Genomic DNA, 16,835 nt, shown 5'->3' with positions numbered 1-16,835 from the left:
CTATGTCCAAAATCCACGGACACACATGCCGGACCTGCTTGAAGCCCTGGGAGCATTTGGCAGACTGTCAGGTATCACTGTCAATAAGGGTAAATCCACGCTGTTCCCTCTGGCGGACTTGAGAGTAGCGACCCCAACCCAGTTACCAGATCTAGGCCTCACATGGACGCCACTCACTTTTAGATATCTGGGAGTGCACATACATCATGACACCAAAGAGACACACAAGGCTAACACTCAGGTGGCCCTAGACAAAATAGGGAAGGTCATACAGTTGGAGGATGCTGCCATTGGGGATGATAGGGAGAGCAGCTCTGTTGAAAATAATGGTCATACCCCGTCTCCTGTATTACTTTACCAACATTCCTTATAACATACCTGGGTTGTTCTTCAAACTATTAAACACCATGGCAAGGGAGTTCTTGTGGGGAGGAGGGAGAAACAGGATAGCACCTAGTACACTACAAAGCGACTACGAATGGGGGGGAAATCAGGCTCCCGGACTATAAACGATATTACCTGGCAAGTCAACTTCAATTTGTGGTAAAGTGGATGGGCGAAGAGACCTCTATAGACTCAATACTTTTTCAGCCGGCAGTGCAGCAATACTATCTGAGGGGGCTCCTGTGGATAGACAACCTCGGCCAAAACACTCCCCAACATGGTCAAGCTGGGCCTGGCCCTATGGAAAAGAGCGTGGAAAATCTGAGGGGTGAGTGACCCCTGCTCTAGGCAGATCTCTCAAGGTAGATTGGTGGATGCCCGCATTGCGAATTTGACAACGTATAAGACACAGTGGGACGGGGGGTAGCCAAATAGGAGACTTGTGGCAAGACGGTCACTGGGTGGACTTTCAAACCCTGGTAGAAGAGCAGGGCATACATAATGGCCAATTCATATTGTATAACAGCATGGTCCGATTGTTCGAACGATCAGGAAAGAATGGAAGACCTTACCGGAAGCGGATGAAGCAGGAAAGGGGCCTGGATGCATGGTATGATATCTCGGAGGGGGGACACACTGTGTCCAGACTTTATGAACAACTACTGGGAACCAACAATACAAGAGAACTACAATTGTGGGCTCAATGGGAGAAAGAGCTCCAGAAACCCTTTACGGACGATGAATGGAGCCAGGCCCTCCGACATGCCTGAGGATAACGCACTTCTGGGAGTGGGGGTCCAAATGCAGGCATGGTCGCCTGTTACGCTCACCTGGTATCCACAGGGACGCCACCCAGCCGGGTTACTCACTAGTATACTTCTCAGTGGTTCCCAGATGTGGTCTGCGGGGAAGGTTCTGCCTGAAAATACAGGAGGACTGTGTTTAAGACTGGCCGACCGGGGTAGGTATCCTCCCTCCACCCCCCGAATTATTTCAGCCCCTCTGGGACCCTCTCCTCACCGTGTGGTAGAGTTAGGCGTGCTCTCCATCCTGCCTTCTTTGCAGGGGCGCGTTGTCTTTCGTGGGCGTGTGTGGTCCAGTTACTTCACTGACGCCGGCCCGTTTGATATAGTTCAGGTAGGTCTTATTGCTGTTCTTTAGTATTGTTGCTATCCTGCATGCCTTTCTTTGTTTAATAATGTCTCTTTTTCTCCCTTAGGTATGCGGAGCATCAGCGCGGCGAACTGGCTTGGTTGAGCCTCGCTGGTAAATGATGGCGCATTAAGAGTGCTATGATGTGGTAAGCGCTATGCGCAGCGCTGTGATATCTTGCCTTTGCTAACCTGTTTTTCCTTCTTTCCTTGTAGGTCGCAGTGTTCTTCAGCGCGTGTGGAATTTCCGGAGTGGTGCCAGCCGAGAGGCGACCAGCCAGGTAAGCCTTTAGAGCGGTTCGTGATTTGCAATGTCTCTTATGCTTTCTTTAATGTTACCTCTATCTTCCTCTTTCAGGTCGTTCAGTCCGGGAGGAGTGCAGATTCAAGGAAGCTGTTCTCAGGAGCTGCGAGTAACTAAAGATGAAGACTGCAGGTAAGATGCTGCTGCTAACGATTTTCCTTTGGTCTCCTTGCAGGTTCTGCTTCTCCGAGGTTCGTGGGTATAGCTGGACATAGTGAGCGTCACGTTGCAAACTGCAAAGTAACGCGAAGCGTGTTGTCTTGCTCGGGTGTGGTTTAAATAGCTCCAACAAAATAGTCCAGGTAAAGTACTCCCTAGGCTACCACACCCAAAACACTAGACCGCATAGCTTGGTTTCTAGGAACCAAGCTATGTGGATGCCTCCATGTTGGCTGACAAACACAATAAAGTAGTTCCAATGCACATGTTTATTTATGGTGTATGAGACTGGCCCCAGGAGGGCTTTTGAAGAGGATGCCGGGCTCTAGAGGCCCGAGTCCTGGCTCCACCTGGCCAATGGGTATGCCAGAGGGGGTTTTGGGTGAGAGTCGTGATATCGCCACAGTCTTACCTGTTGGGCCTGTTCCCGAGAGGGGGTAGACAGAGAACACTCTTGGCAAAAATGAAAGACTTGATAACGATACTGGCCAAAAGCTGCATAGCAATGGCGTGGAATACAAGCATGGGACCATCAATAGAGAGGTGGTGGACGGACCTGCAAAAATGGGCAATCGCTGAAGCATCAGTGTGGACAGGGGCGCTGCATAAGGGGGAAAGAGACGGCGGAGCTAATGTATTGACATGGAACACTCTTGTGCAAGACCTGTTCGGAATTGAAGAAGGAGACAGCAAAGGCGAGCCTAGGGGCTCAGAGGAGGACTGCCCAGACAACAGAGGAAACTTGGAAAACAGGAGAGGAAGTGATCTGCGGGGGGGCAGCCGAGCCCAACTGAACCCTGGTGTAACACACAGAGTAGCACACGAACATTATGGACGGAGGGGAAGAAGACCTCGCTGTGAACCCAGCATATGGAATAGATTGCAAACTCTAACTTGAATGTGCCAGTAGAGGTGTGATGTGTGTTGTTGTTTAAAGTTTCTTTTTTTTAAAACAATTTTATTGATTTTTCTTCAAACATACAACTTAACTTGCAGTACATGTCACCATATTTTCATTTTACACAGGTCAATCAGTGTCTACTGCATCCCCATTCCTTCCCCCATTCGAGCCTACTCTACTTCGCGATCTGCTTCTCCATCATGCAAGGGGGTTTCCTTGTCTATGTTCTCAACTGAGTCCTGGTCACTAGGTCAGTCCTGAGTGGGCCCATACAATGTAGCCACTACATGATTCCAGGCCATCAGGGTCTCTGCTTCCTCATCCCCTCTTGTATTACCAGCTTCTTGCCACACTGCTGTTTCAGCCTCTGTCCATTTCTGGAAGTCTTTCCACCAGACCTCTATCCTTGGTCTATGGCATGCCTTCCACCCCATGGCAATTCTACGCTTTGCAAGTATATATGCCAAATCCTTTAATTTACTTGCGTGTTTCAATTTGCGTGGTCTAGGGAACCCTCCTATCAAACATGCCCACGCTGTTTCAACATTTATCTTAATCCCTTTCTCATCTAATCTAGGGGCTACTTCTTCCTGGAATTTACCAATCTCTGGACACGCCCAAAACATGTGCGTCATCCCAGCATTTTCTTCACCGCATTTGGGGCAGGTTTGCCATCCCACACTTTTAAATTTAGCTATCCTCTGGGGTGTCATATATGCCCTGTGGGTTATGTATAGCTGTAATCTCGCATTCCTTGACACTTTCTTGTGGTATCCTTGGGCCCGTGCCCACATCCCGTCGCTCATTGGAGCACCCACCTCTTCTTCCCAGTCCTGTCTTAGTTGTATCACTTCCTTCCCTGCTTTGGACATCAACAGCTCATATATTCTAGATACCTCATGCCCTCCTTCTGCTATGTCGTACATTGTTTCTATGGCATCATCCGGTTGCTCTTCTAGTACTATTTCCTACCAGGTCTCTTTAATACGCCTCACCATTCTGGCATATGTGATATATTGTCCTTTATGCAACCCTGTTTCCTCCACCAACATCCCAAATTCCTTGACCCCCCCCCTCTTGTCTTACATCTCCCACTGTTGCTATCCCTACCGGTTCCCAATCCTTCCTGATCATCCTCATTAGCTGGCCATCTTTTCCTGTCAGTGCGACAAGTGGCACCTGCGGGGAATTACAAAATATATGGGGGCAAAGGGTAAGGTTGACAGGGAATGCCCTTATTGAAGCAATTTTTAACATGAAAGGTATGGACAATTACCAACTGTATTCCAATTTAAGTGAAAAACCAGAGTCTAGTCTATTTTCCAAAGTCAGGTAAACAACCTGTTCATCGGAATAAAACCACCGTGGTTGAGGGCACAATTAGTTGCTACTGAGGGAGGGAACTACTGTGGATTTTAACACCCACAGGGGCAAGGCTGTGTGGGAAGACAGAAAAGGATAGAATGAGATTCTAAGTATCCCTTCCTAGTCAGCTATTCTGTCCCTGTGTAGCGCTGCTGGACCGCCTACAAAAAACAGGGGATAGAATAAGAGGAAAAACTAGCTTCTTCTAAATGTAATACACCATTCAGCCTTGCAGCAAATGTGCCCTACAACCACTCTCTCCCCCTATGTGTTTGCAGGGGGAGAGACAAATACTAGAACTAAAAACAGCGTTATTGTGATGGGAAGCAACAATGAGCCTAATCAACACCACATTTAGGTCCCACCCAGGAGCTGGGTGAGAAAGGGAAGACTAAATCCTCTTAACCCCTTCCATAAAGGCCTTAATCACTGGTATCTTCCACCACAACACCTTTTGTTGTGATGTGGTGTAGGCTGAAAGAGCATCCAGATGAACCTTTAGTGAATTGAAGACCAACCCAGTGTCTAACAGATGGGTAAGGTTCAACACAATGTGTGTGGGTGAGCAATCAATGGGATTGACGACCTTGGAATTACACCAGATGACAAAACCTTTCCATTTGCTAGCATAGCAATAACGTGCGTTAGGTTTTCTAGCTTCCCTGAGTATGTCCATGCACCTCTGAGGGAGCTGTAGGTGTCCAAACTCTATGACCTCCGGAGCCAGGCTGCTAAGTTCAGAGTTTGTGGGCATGGGTGTAGGGTCTCCCCCTGTCCTGAGACAACATGTTGTATGGGCAGGGTAGTTTTACTGGTGCGGAGAGGGACATTTCCATCAGATGAGCGAACCAGGGTTGGCGGGCCCACATGGGCGACACCAGTATCATGGTAACTGGTTCCTGGTGCATCTTGTGCACCAACTTGTTGAGAAGGGGAGTCGGGGGGGAGCGTAGACAAATTTCCCAGAGCATGTTATCCAGAGACCGTTTCTCCTTGGAGCGGTTCTGGGGTTACCTGGAGGCGTAGACTTGGCATTGGGAACTCTCCTGAGTTGCGAACAGGTAGATCTCTGGGAAGCCCCATTCTGCGAAGACATTGGACACGATGTCTTCGTGCAGACGCCATTCGTATTCTTCGGGCAGAGGAAAATCTTTGCTGAGCACGTCTGCCAGAAGATGGAGTTCCCCTGGAACATGTTGGGACAACAGAAACATCATGTGTCAGAGAGCCCATATCCAAATGTTTTGGGACAGGTTGGATAGCCCTGGAGAGTGAGTGCCCACCTGTTTGTTCAGGTAATACATGGCTGTAGTGCTGTCTGTTAGAATCAGCACTGTCTTCCCTTGTAGTTGCATCTGAAAGGCCTTTAATGCCTTGAACACCTCTAATAGCTCCAGTAAATTTATATGGTTGGACGCTACTTGAGGAGACCACACGCCATGTGCTGTCTGCTGAAGCAGGTGAGCCCCCACCCCATGAGAGATGCGTCTGTTGTGAGAGTGGCTTCCACTGCAGGGGTGGTGAAGGTCTTCCACTTCAAGAGGTTTTCTCTTGACCACCACTGCAGAGAGAGAACAAGGGCTGGCGAGACAACTACCAGATCTTCCCATTGTCCGCTGGCCTGACACCACTGGCTGTTGAGCCACTCTTGTATGGGACACATGCGCAGACGTGCGTGGAGAACCAAGTATATGCACAATGCCATAATTCCTAGCAAACGCATGGCTTTGCGCACCGTCATCTCCCGACAGGCTACATATTGAGGGATCTGAAAAAGCATGTTCTGAACCCTCTCGTTGGAGGGGAAGACGAGGCTGCCTTCGTCCGGACTAAAGCTCCCAGAATTAGTTTTATTTGTATTGTATTGTATTGTATTTTGCATTTATATAGCGCCTTATATACTATTGGTATGGTCTGAAGGCGCTGGTAGGTTGAACGCCCTTGGGAACCGAGGTTCGAGTCAGTAGAGAGGGTGAAGAGAGACAAAAGGTGCGTGTGCGCACAGAGTATGTGTGCAGCTGGTGCGGGGTTATTGTGGTAGCTGCTTCTTAGCGGTAGGTGTGGTGGTTGAGAGGTCAGGAGAATGTGTACGCTCTGGCAGAATTAATCCAGCTCGAGAGTGGCTGCGTTAGGCCTGAGGAGAAACCCCTGGCTGGGGGTGTTAAACCAGCGGTGGTTACTTAGAGTGATGGGGAGTGAGCGGGAGATGTTGATATGAGAACAGTTATACCGAATGGTGTCATAGTATCCCTGTGTTCTATTTGAGTGATGGTGTAAAGAGGAGAGTAGGCGTGAGGGGTGGTATGATATATGTTCATTCGAATGTTCCCGCATATCAATGCATATTATGTACGTTCCTCACACTCAGCTATTCCCTACACTCAGCCAATTCCTACATTCCGCCATTCCCCACACTCAGCCATTCCCACATACTCAGCCATTCCCCACATACTCAGCCATTCCCCCCACTCAGCCATTCCCCCCACTCAGCCATTCACCCCACTCAGCCATTCCCCACACTCAGCCATTCCCCACACTCAGCCAGTGCCCCACACTCAGCCAGTGCCCCACACTCAGCCATTCCCCCACACTCAGCCATTCCCCCACACTCAGCCATTCCCCACACTCAGCCATTCCCCACACTCAGCCATTCCCCACACTCAGCCATTCCCCACACTCAGCCATTTCCCACACTCAGCCATCCGCTCTCCAGACCCATACGCTCTCCAGACCCATCCGCTTTCCAGACTCATCCGCTACTCACACTCATACACTCCCCACACTCATATGTTCCATACATTCATACGCTCCCCACACTCAGTCTCTCCCCCCATTCGGTTGTTCCCCACATTTCTCCGCTCTATATGTGCCTCTGTTCTCAGCGCTCTTTCGTTCTGTATGATCTTGCGCTCTGCACATTCTCCAGGCTCATTTGCCAACAGCATTTATCCTCACATTCATCCATACTCATCTATACTCATCCATACTCATTCGTTCTTTCTACTCATCCGGTCGTGCCCTCTATGCTCATCCGCTCTCCTTGTTCATCCGCTCTCCACGCTCTCTTCTTTCCATTATTCAGTGATTCTTTTTCTATTTAATCATTTCCCTGTTTAGATCTAGTTTATTCGTTTTAGTTCTGTTTGTCAATGTAGGTTACAATCTGGTTCGGTTACTTAATTTATTTATTTAATATATTTGTTTTATTTATTTATTTATTTTTTCATTTTATTATTTTTTTTTCTTTTTTTTTTTTGGGATGATGGTGGTTTAGGGCTGGTTGGTTTTAGGGAAAGAGCCAGGTTTTCAGTAGTTTGCAGAAGGCCGTTAAGTCCTGAGTTCGGCGGATGTGGGGTGGGAGCGAGTTCCACAGGGTTGGGGCCAGGGCTGAGAATGATGCTCCGCCTAACCTGACTGAGTTTGTTTTAGGGATTACTAGGAGGCCGGCTGAGCTTGATCTAAGGGTGCGGGTAGGGTGATAGGGTATTAGCTTTTTTTGAAGATAATAGGGTCCAGTTTTATGTAGAGCTCGGTGGGTGAGGCATAGGGTTTTGGAAGCTACCCTACGGGCTACTGGAAGCCAGTGCAGTGTCTTAAGGGCTGGGGATACGTGGTCCCTTGGACCGAGCGCGAGAAGCACTTTGGCTGCTGCGTTTTGTGTTCTTTGTAGTTTACTCAGTTGGTAGGCATGAATTCCGATGTACAGGGGGTTACCATAGTCCAGTCGGGATATGACGATTGATTGGACCGCGGAGACTCTGTTAGGGAATGAGAGATATGGAAAGATGCGCCTAAGGTTTTTGAGGTGGTAGTGGCAGGACTTAGAGACATTGTTGACTTGGCGCGAGAGTGTTAGGTCGGAGTCCAGGGTGCACCCAAGATTTTTTACTGTGTTAGAGGGGGTCGGTGAGATGCCCATGGCGGGTGGCCAGGGTAGTGGGTGCGGAAGAAGATCTGAGTTGCCGCAGACCATGATTTCTGTTTTGGAGGGGTTTAACAGGAGGTGGCTTTGGGTCATCCAGCGCTCGATGTTGAGGAGGCAAGAGGTCAGGTCAGGTTGGGAGTTGGGTTTCGCGTTCAGGAACTTTAGAATTAGTTGAGTGTCATCTGCGTAATTGTAACACAGGATGTTGTGAGCACGAATTATTGGTGGGAGGGTGATCAGGTAGAGATTGAACAGGAGGGCGGATAGACATGCTCCTTGTGGGACTCCTGTGTTAACTGGTCGGGCTTGTGATGTAAAGTTGGAGAGTGTCGTTATTTGGTGCCTGTCTTTGAGGAATGAGGCTATCCATTTAAGGGCGGTTCCACGGATTCCTAGGGAGTGGAGGCGGTCAAGGAGTATTGAGTGATTGATCGTGTCAAAGGCGGCTGATAGGTCGAGAAGGATTAGTGCGGCGCATCCTGCAGAGTCAGCAGTCATTTTTAGGTCATCCCAGATCGAGGTTAGGGTGGTTTCAGTTCCATGGCAAGATCTGAATCCTGATTGGGCGGGGTCTAGGAGATTGTTGGCTTCAACAAAGGCGTTTAGTTGGGAGTAGGCTGTTCGGTCAATGAGTTTGGCAAGGAACCTGGTGTTAGAGATCGGGCGGTAGTTTTTTGGTTCGAGAGGGTCGAGTGAGGGTTTTTTAATCAGAGGTTTGACGTACACTAATTTGAATGCATCTGGAAAGATACCGGAGGAAAGGGAGGCGTTTATGATAGATCTTGCGTGTTCTCCTGCGCAGGTGGAGGCAAAGATTTCTTTAAGGGTTGTGGCTGGGCAGAGGTCTAGTGGTGATCCAGATGGCTTGCGGTCGGATAGGAGTTTGAGAAATTGTTCTGGTGATATTGGACTGAAGGATTCGAAAGTTAGTTGCGTAGTGGTCGTAGTAGGGGGGCTGGCTGGTACGGGCTGAGGATTGCCTGGTGGTTGTAAGAGAGCCTGTTTGGTGGTCAGAGATTTTGTCCTTTCAATGGCCGTGGAGTAGAAATGGAGGGAGAGTGAGTCACATAGTGATTGTGACGCGGTCGGGATGGTTGTGTTACATGCCGGTTTGGTGAATTCGGAGATAATTTTGTGAAGTTCTTTGCATGGGTTTTTGCAGTTTAGGATTCGTGAGTTGTAGTGGGCTTTTTTTGCTTTCCGGATTTCGGCTTTGTACTGGTACAGGTGTTGTGCCAAGGTGGTCCTGCTGTCTTGGGTTTTCTCTTTATGCCATTTGCGTTCTAGGTATTTGTAATGTTGTTTAGTGTTTTTTAGCTCAGGAGTAAACCATCTGGGGAAAAGGCCAAGTCGGGTTGATGGTTTGCACGAGGGGGTCAGGCGCATCAGGGATGAGTTGAGCCATGAATCAAAGGCCTCAGGGGTTAGTTGATTGTTGAGATGGCAGGTAGGTTGTGGGGACTGGAGGAGTGCCTCGGCTAGGTCCGGGGTGACTATTAGTTTCTTCCAGCTTTTGCGAATGTTCGGAGGTTCAGATACGAGTATGGGAAGGGGTTCAGGTGAGTGGATGGCGAACGAGAGAATGAAGTGGTCGGACCAGATGATAGGTGTGGGCGGCCTTAGATGAATCAGGGTGTTGGAGCTGAAGATGGCATCAAGAGTGTGTCCTTTATAATGAGTCGGGCCGTTTATGTGGGGTTGGAGATTAATTACATCTAAACCGTCAATCAGGGAGTATGTCATGGGGTTGGTGGGGATGTCGAGCCATATGTTGAAGTCTCCAAGAAGGGTGAGGTTGGGATGGTTTAGTTGGAGGGTGGAGATGGAGTCGCAAAGGTTGTTTGCGAAGTGTCTATCTTAGCCAGGGGGCCTGTAGATTATTAGGAAGCTGTACGAGAGTGAAAGGGAGAGGGATAGTTTAACAAGGAGCGATTCTCAGGATGGAATGGAGGGTTGGTTGTCGATGATTGAGGCGCGGAAGAGGGATTTGAAGACGAATGCTATCCCTCCTCCCCTGGACGTGCGGTTCAGTGGGATGAGGGAGTAGTCCGGAGGAAAAGCTTCATTAGCGATTGGGCCGAAGTCATCAGAGAACCAGGTTTCGGTGATGAAAACTAGGTCTGGTGTGGCAGAGGAGAGGAGGTCAAAGATGGAATGTCTGTTTTTTGCTACCGATCGGGCGTTAAATAGGATGCAGTTCACATCGGCAGCTAAGGATGGTCTCGGTGCTGGAGGGGGACGGGGCGGTGGTGGGGGGTGTGGACGGAAAGGGGTAGGGTGGGTGGTGATAGATGGGAATAGTGGGCGAGCAGTGAGATTGGCAGGGTTCGGGAGGGGTTGGGAGGCAGTGTGTGATAGGATGGTCGGGTTTTGATTGGGGGGTCTGAAAGAGGGATGTTGGCGGTTAGGAGTTTCAGTTGGAGTTGATGAGAAATCGAGGGAGAGGGGTTTCAGGTAGGGAGAAGCGACGGGGGAGGGAGGGGATTGCGGGATAGAGGTGATGGGTCGAGCCAGGGGAGGCGAGGAGTGCTGGGAGGTTGTGGGGGACCAAGAACGTTTCCTCTTTAGTTTCTTTGTTGCGACTGGTGTGTGGGAGAGAGTAGGGGGGTCGGAGGGTGAGCAGGAGGCAGCTTCGGTTCTTGCTAGGGCTAGCCGTGCAGTTTTTAGGGAGGGGAAACGGTGTGGTCGGGGGGGGGGGTGGCAGGGGTATGAGGGGAGGGAGGGAGGTTGGTGATGGCAGGGGTATGAGGGGAGGGCGGGAGGTGGGTGATTGCAGGGTGGGGTGTGCTAGGTATGGTAGTGATGGGAGCGGGTATGGGGAGTGCTGGTGGGTCGGGAGTGGGGTTCAGGGGAAGAGTGGTTTTAGGGTGGGTGGTTCGCCATCGTGCTCCCCTGGCTTGGTGTTTGGAGAGGGGAAAGGCAGGGAGAGAGGGAGAGGGTGCGGGGGTTTTGGGGGGGCGGGATGGGAAGGAAGACTGATCGGAGGAAGGGGGTGGTCCATGGGAGATGTTTCTGACTGATTCTGGTGGAGTGGGTGCACTCATGATTGGTGTAAGCTTAAAGGATGGTTAAGGAGGGTATTCTGATTGTAGTTCTAAGATTGGTGATGACACGCTTTTAGGTACGCTTCAAGGTTCAACTGCTCGAAGATGGTATTAGGTTTACTTGGTGCTTTTCTAGTTACAGTTGTAGATAGTGATTGTTTTAGTTTATTGGGTACACTTCTAAGATTGTTTGTCCTCAGGAGGATATTCGGTCAGCCTCTAGATTCTATTTGCTTAGAGGGGGAGTCAGATTATTAGTCACAGTTTTAGATTCAATAATATACAGTGGTACTGTTGGTTATACTGAATAGGATTGGGTAGGGCACGGTGGTGGTGGACTTTTCCAATTCGCCTTTATACAGGGACGGTGTTGTGTGGATTTAAATCAACTTTGTAGTCATCATTTAGATTCTACATTGCGCAGTTATACTGTTAGTTATTTCTAAGTTAGAGTTGCGTAGACAGGTTGTTGGGCGCACTTCTAGATTCGCAATTTAGCTTGTTGGGTATACTTCTAGAATGCAGCTTCTAAGTGCGTTTCTGGATTCAACTTTTCTGAGGGGCTATTGGGCACACTTCTAGGTGCTTTCCTCAGAGAGGCTATTGGGCGCAACTTCAGAGAGCGATTGGGACACAACTAATGCAGTACTGTTGGTTATACTGAATAGGATTGGGTAGGGCACGGTGGTGGTGGAGTTTTTCCAATTCGCCTTTATACAGGGACGGTGTTGTGTGGATCTAAATCAATTTTGTAGTCACCATTTAGATTCTACATTGCGTTGACTTAGTTGTGTTGCGTTGACTTAGACAGGTTGTTGGGCGCACTTCTAGATTCGCAATTTAGCTTGTTGGGTACACTTCTAGATGCAGCTTCTAGATTCAACTTTTCTGAGGGGCTATTGGGCACACTTCTAGGTGCTTTCCTCAGAGAGGCTATTGGGCGCAACTTCAGAGAGCGATTGGGACACAACTAATGCAATTGGGAACAGTTCTAAATGCAACTTTCTTCAGAGAGGCTATTGGAAGCAGCGCCTAAATGCAATTGGGAACACTACTAAATGCAATTGGGAACACTTCAAATGCAATACGGAACACTTCAAATGCAATTGGGAACACTTCAAATGCAGTTGGGAACACTTCTAGGTGCAGTTGGGAACACTTCAAAATGCAATTGGGAGCACTTCAAATGCAACTTTCCTCAGAGGGGCTATTGGGCGCACTTCAGAATGTGATTGGGAACACTTCTAAATGCAACTTTCCTCGGAGGGGCTATTGGGCGCAACTTCAGAATGCGATTGGTATCACTGCTAAATGCAGTTGGGAGCACTACTTAAATGTAAACGGGAATACTTCTAGATGCAACTTTCTTCAGAGAGACTATTTGGCGCAGCTTCAGAATCCAATTGGGAACACTTCTAGATGCAGTTGAGAACTCTTCTAAATGCGGCTTTCCTCAAAGAGGCTATTGGGTGCAACTTCTAAATGCAATTGGGAACACTAGTAAAAGCAATTGGGAACACTTCTAAATGCAGTTGAGAACACTTCTAAATGCAACTTTCCTCAGAGAGACAATTGGGCGCAACACCTAAATGCAATTTGTAACACTAGTAATAGCAATTGGGCACACTTCTAAATGCAGTTGAGAACACTTCTAAATGCAGCTTTCATCAGAGAGGGTATTGGGCGCAACTTCAGAAAGCGATTGGGACACTACTAATGCAATTGGGAACACTACTAAATGCAACTTTCCTCAGAGAGGCTATTGGACGCAGCACCTAAACTTCAGAATCCTATTGGGAACACTTCTAAATGCAATTGGGAACACTTCAAGAATGCAATTGGGAACACTTCAAGAATGCAATTGGGAACACTTCAAGAATGCAGTTGCAACTTTCTTCAGAGAGGCTATTTGGCGCAACTTCAGAATCCAATTGGGAACACTTCTAAATGCAGTTGAGAACACTTCTGAATGCAGCTTTCCTCAGAGTGGCTATCGGGCGCAACATCAGAAAGTGATTGGGACACTACTAATGCAATTGGGAACACTTCTAAATGCAGCTTTCCTCAGAGAGGCTATTGGGTGCAACTTCTAAATGCAATTGGGAACACTAGTGAAAGCAGTTGGGAACACTTCTAAATGCGGTTGAGAACACTTCTAAATGCAACTTTCCTCAGAGAGACAATTGGGCGCAACACCTAAATGCAATTTGTAACACTAGTAAAAGCAATTGGGGACACTTCTAAATGCAGTTGAGAACACTTCTAAATGCAACTTTGCTCAGAGAGACAATTGGGCGCAACACCTAAATGCAATTTGTAACGCTAGTAAAAGCAATTGGGGACACTTATAAATGCAGTTGAGAACACTTCTAAATGCAACTTTCCTCAGATAGACAATTGGGCTCAACACCTAAATGCAATTTGTAACACTAGTAAAAGCAATTGGGGACACTTCTAAATGCAGTTGAGAACACTTCTAAATGCAGCTTTCATCGGAGAGGCTATTGGACGCAGCACCTAAACTTCAGAATCCTATTGGGAACACTTCTAAATGCAGTTGAGAACACTTCTAAATGCAGCTTTCATCGGAGAGGGTATTGGGCGCAACTTCAGAAAGCGATTGGGACACTACTAATGCAATTGGGAACACTTCTAAATGCAACTTTCCTCAGAGAGGCTATTGGACGCAGCACCTAAACTTCAGAATCCTATTGGGAACACTTCTAAATGCAGTTGAGAACACTTCTAAATGCAGCTTTCATCGGAGAGGGTATTGGGCGCAACTTCAGAAAGCGATTGGGACACTACTAATGCAATTGGGAACACTTCTAAATGCAACTTTCCTCAGAGAGGCTATTGGACGCAACACCTAAACTTCAGAATCCTATTGGGAACACTTCTAGATGCAATTGGGAACACTTCAAGAATGCAATTGGGAACACTTCAAGAATGCAGTTGTAACTTTCTTCAGAGAGGCTATTTGGCGCAACTTCAGAATCCAATTGGGAACACTTCTAAATGCAGTTGAGAACACTTCTAAATGCAGCTTTCCTCAGAGAGACAATTGGGCGCAACACCTAAATGCAATTTGTAACACTAGTAAAAGCAATTGGGGACACTACTAATGCAATTGGGAACTCTACTAAATGCAACTTTCCTCAGAGAGGCTATTGGACGCAGCACCTAAATGTAATTGGGAACACTTCAAAATGCAATTGGGAACACTTCGAGAATGAGTTGGGAACACTTCACGAATGCATTTGGGAACACTTCTAGATGCGATTGAGAACACTTCTATATGCAGTTGGGGACACTTCTAAATGAAACTTTCCTCAAGGGTTATTGGGCGCAGCACCTAAATTCAAATTGGGAACACTGCTAATGCAATTGGGGACACTTCTAGATGCAACTTTTCTCAGGGAGGCGTTTGCGCGCAACTTCAGAATGCAATTGGGAACAATTCTAAATGCAGCTTTCCTCGGAGAGGCTATTGGACGCAGCACCTGAATGCGATTGGGGACACTTCAAAAATGTAATTGGGAACAATGCAATGCTGGGATTCCGAGTTTGACTATAGAGGGATTGATGCTGAGTTAGAGGGGTGGTAGGGTAGTATGGCCTGAAGTAGTTGCCTCTGGCCTTGCCCTTGCCACACTTACTTGTTGTTGGCTTCTTGCTTCTCCTGCGGATACCTGCAGATACGATCTGGAGCCGTCCTTGTAGGAGCGGTCCTTTGCCTCTGGTCCTTATCCGATGGGCTGCTGGGCAGAGGGCTGCCCTAGGGCAGCTGGTAATGGAGGGTAGTCTTCTCGTCAGGGCCAATCACGAAGGCTGGGCTAATCAGGGGGGTGGATGGGCGGGACCAAGGGAACGAGGAAGCCAGGAAGCAAATGGGGCTGCAGGAGGGAAGATGAGGGGTCTAGGGCAGGTTTAGAGCAGCAAATGGAGGTCGGATGGGAAAACACAGATACACTCACCAGTGGGGCGCAGCTGCAATGGGCGATTCACTCGAGGCGCCGGTGGATAGGCACACACACACACGAAGGCTGGGCCAATCAAGGGGGTGGATGGCCGGGACCAAGGGAACGAGGAAGCCAGGAAGCAAACGGGGCTGCAGGAGGGAAGATGAGGGGTCTAGGGCAGGTTTAGAGCAGCAAATGGAGGTCGGATGGGAAAACACAGATACACTCACCAGTGGGGCGCAGCTGCAATGGGCGATTCACTCGAGGCGCCGGTGGATAGGCACACACACACACACGAAGGCTGGGCCAATCAGGGGGGTGGATGGGCGGGACCAAGGGAACGAGGAAGCCAGGAAGCAAACGGGGCTGCAGGAGGGAAGATGAGGGGTCTAGGGTAGGTTTAGAGCAGCAAATGGAGGTCGGATGGGAAAACACAGATACACTCACCAGTGGGGCGCAGCTGCAATGGGCGATTCACTCGAGGCGCCGGTGGATAGGCACACACACACACACACGAAGGCTGGGCCAATCAGGGGGGTGGATGGGCGGGACCAAAGGAACGAGGAAGCCAGGAAGCAAACGGGGCTGCAGGAGGGAAGATGAGGGGTCTAGGGCAGGTTTAGAGCAGCAAATGGAGGTCGGATGGGAAAACACAGATACACTCACCAGTGGGGCGCAGCTGCAATGGGCGATTCACTCGAGGTGCCGGTGGATCTGACTGGGGACTAGACTGGATTTCTTCTCGTTAATAGAGAACCCCAGGCTGAACAGAAGGTCAACAGTATTTTGGGTATTCAAAAAACATGTGTCGTACGAGTCCCCTGTTATGAGCCAGTCGTCGAGTTAAGGGTAAACCGGGACGGATAACACCCTTGGCGCCGAGGCGATGCTGAAGGGGAGTACCTTGAATTGGTAATGCCTGTCCTCTATCATGAACCTTAGATATTTTCTGTGCGTTGGCAACATTGAAATATGAAAGTATGCATCTTTCATGTCCAATGTTGCCATGTAGTCGCCCTGTTTCAACAGTGGGATCATCTCCTGTAGCGTTACCATGTGAAACTTCTGAGGTTTTATGAACTTGTTCGCTGGGCGCAGGTCTAGATCAGGGTGCATGGTGAGGTCCTTTTTGGGTACAAGGAAGAACACTGAATAAATACCCTTGTTTACCTGAAGAATAAGGGCAGCTTCTATGGCGTCCTTTCCCAGCAGTGCTTCCACCTCTTGATTCAGGATCTCCAGATGGTACGGTGAAAGGCACCGTGAGCCTGGTGGTCTGAAAATTGTGGAGGTCGGGCGAATTCCACGCAGTACCCGTGGGCGACCGTCTTTATGACCCACTGGTCTGAAGTTATCCCCTCCCATGCCGTGAGGAAAGATGTTAAGCGCCCCCCGACCGGGGTGACATGGGAGGGGACCTGGATCTGATGGTCATTTCTGACTGGAGGCTGCGGCTCCTCTAGGATTGGGGCCTCTACCCCTGGCTTTGGCGCGTCGCCGACCCCTTGGAGGGTAGTATGCGGGGCTTCCTGATGTCTGTCCAGCATTGAAGTTTCCCGTGCCATAGTTCTGACTTGTACGGGACTGCCCTCGAAAGGGCCGCTGAGAATTACTTCCTCTCTGGGGGGGGGAGGTCTTTG

General features: G+C 48.9%; 1 protein-coding gene across 3 annotated transcripts in view; it reads right to left on the bottom strand.

The window, feature by feature from the left end:
- The window catches only part of DNMT3B (DNA methyltransferase 3 beta), a 668,820-nt gene that overhangs the window by 232,194 nt on the left and 419,791 nt on the right, over window positions 1-16,835 (bottom strand). The gene's annotated exons all lie outside the window — the stretch shown is intronic.

Source organism: Ambystoma mexicanum, chromosome 3p (assembly GCF_040938575.1).
Source record: "Ambystoma mexicanum isolate Mex_15411 chromosome 3p, UKY_AmexF1_1, whole genome shotgun sequence".
Classification (NCBI taxonomy): domain Eukaryota; kingdom Metazoa; phylum Chordata; class Amphibia; order Caudata; family Ambystomatidae; genus Ambystoma; species Ambystoma mexicanum.
Note: the sequence above shows the minus strand (reverse complement) of the source record. Positions and strands in the feature narration are given on the sequence as shown.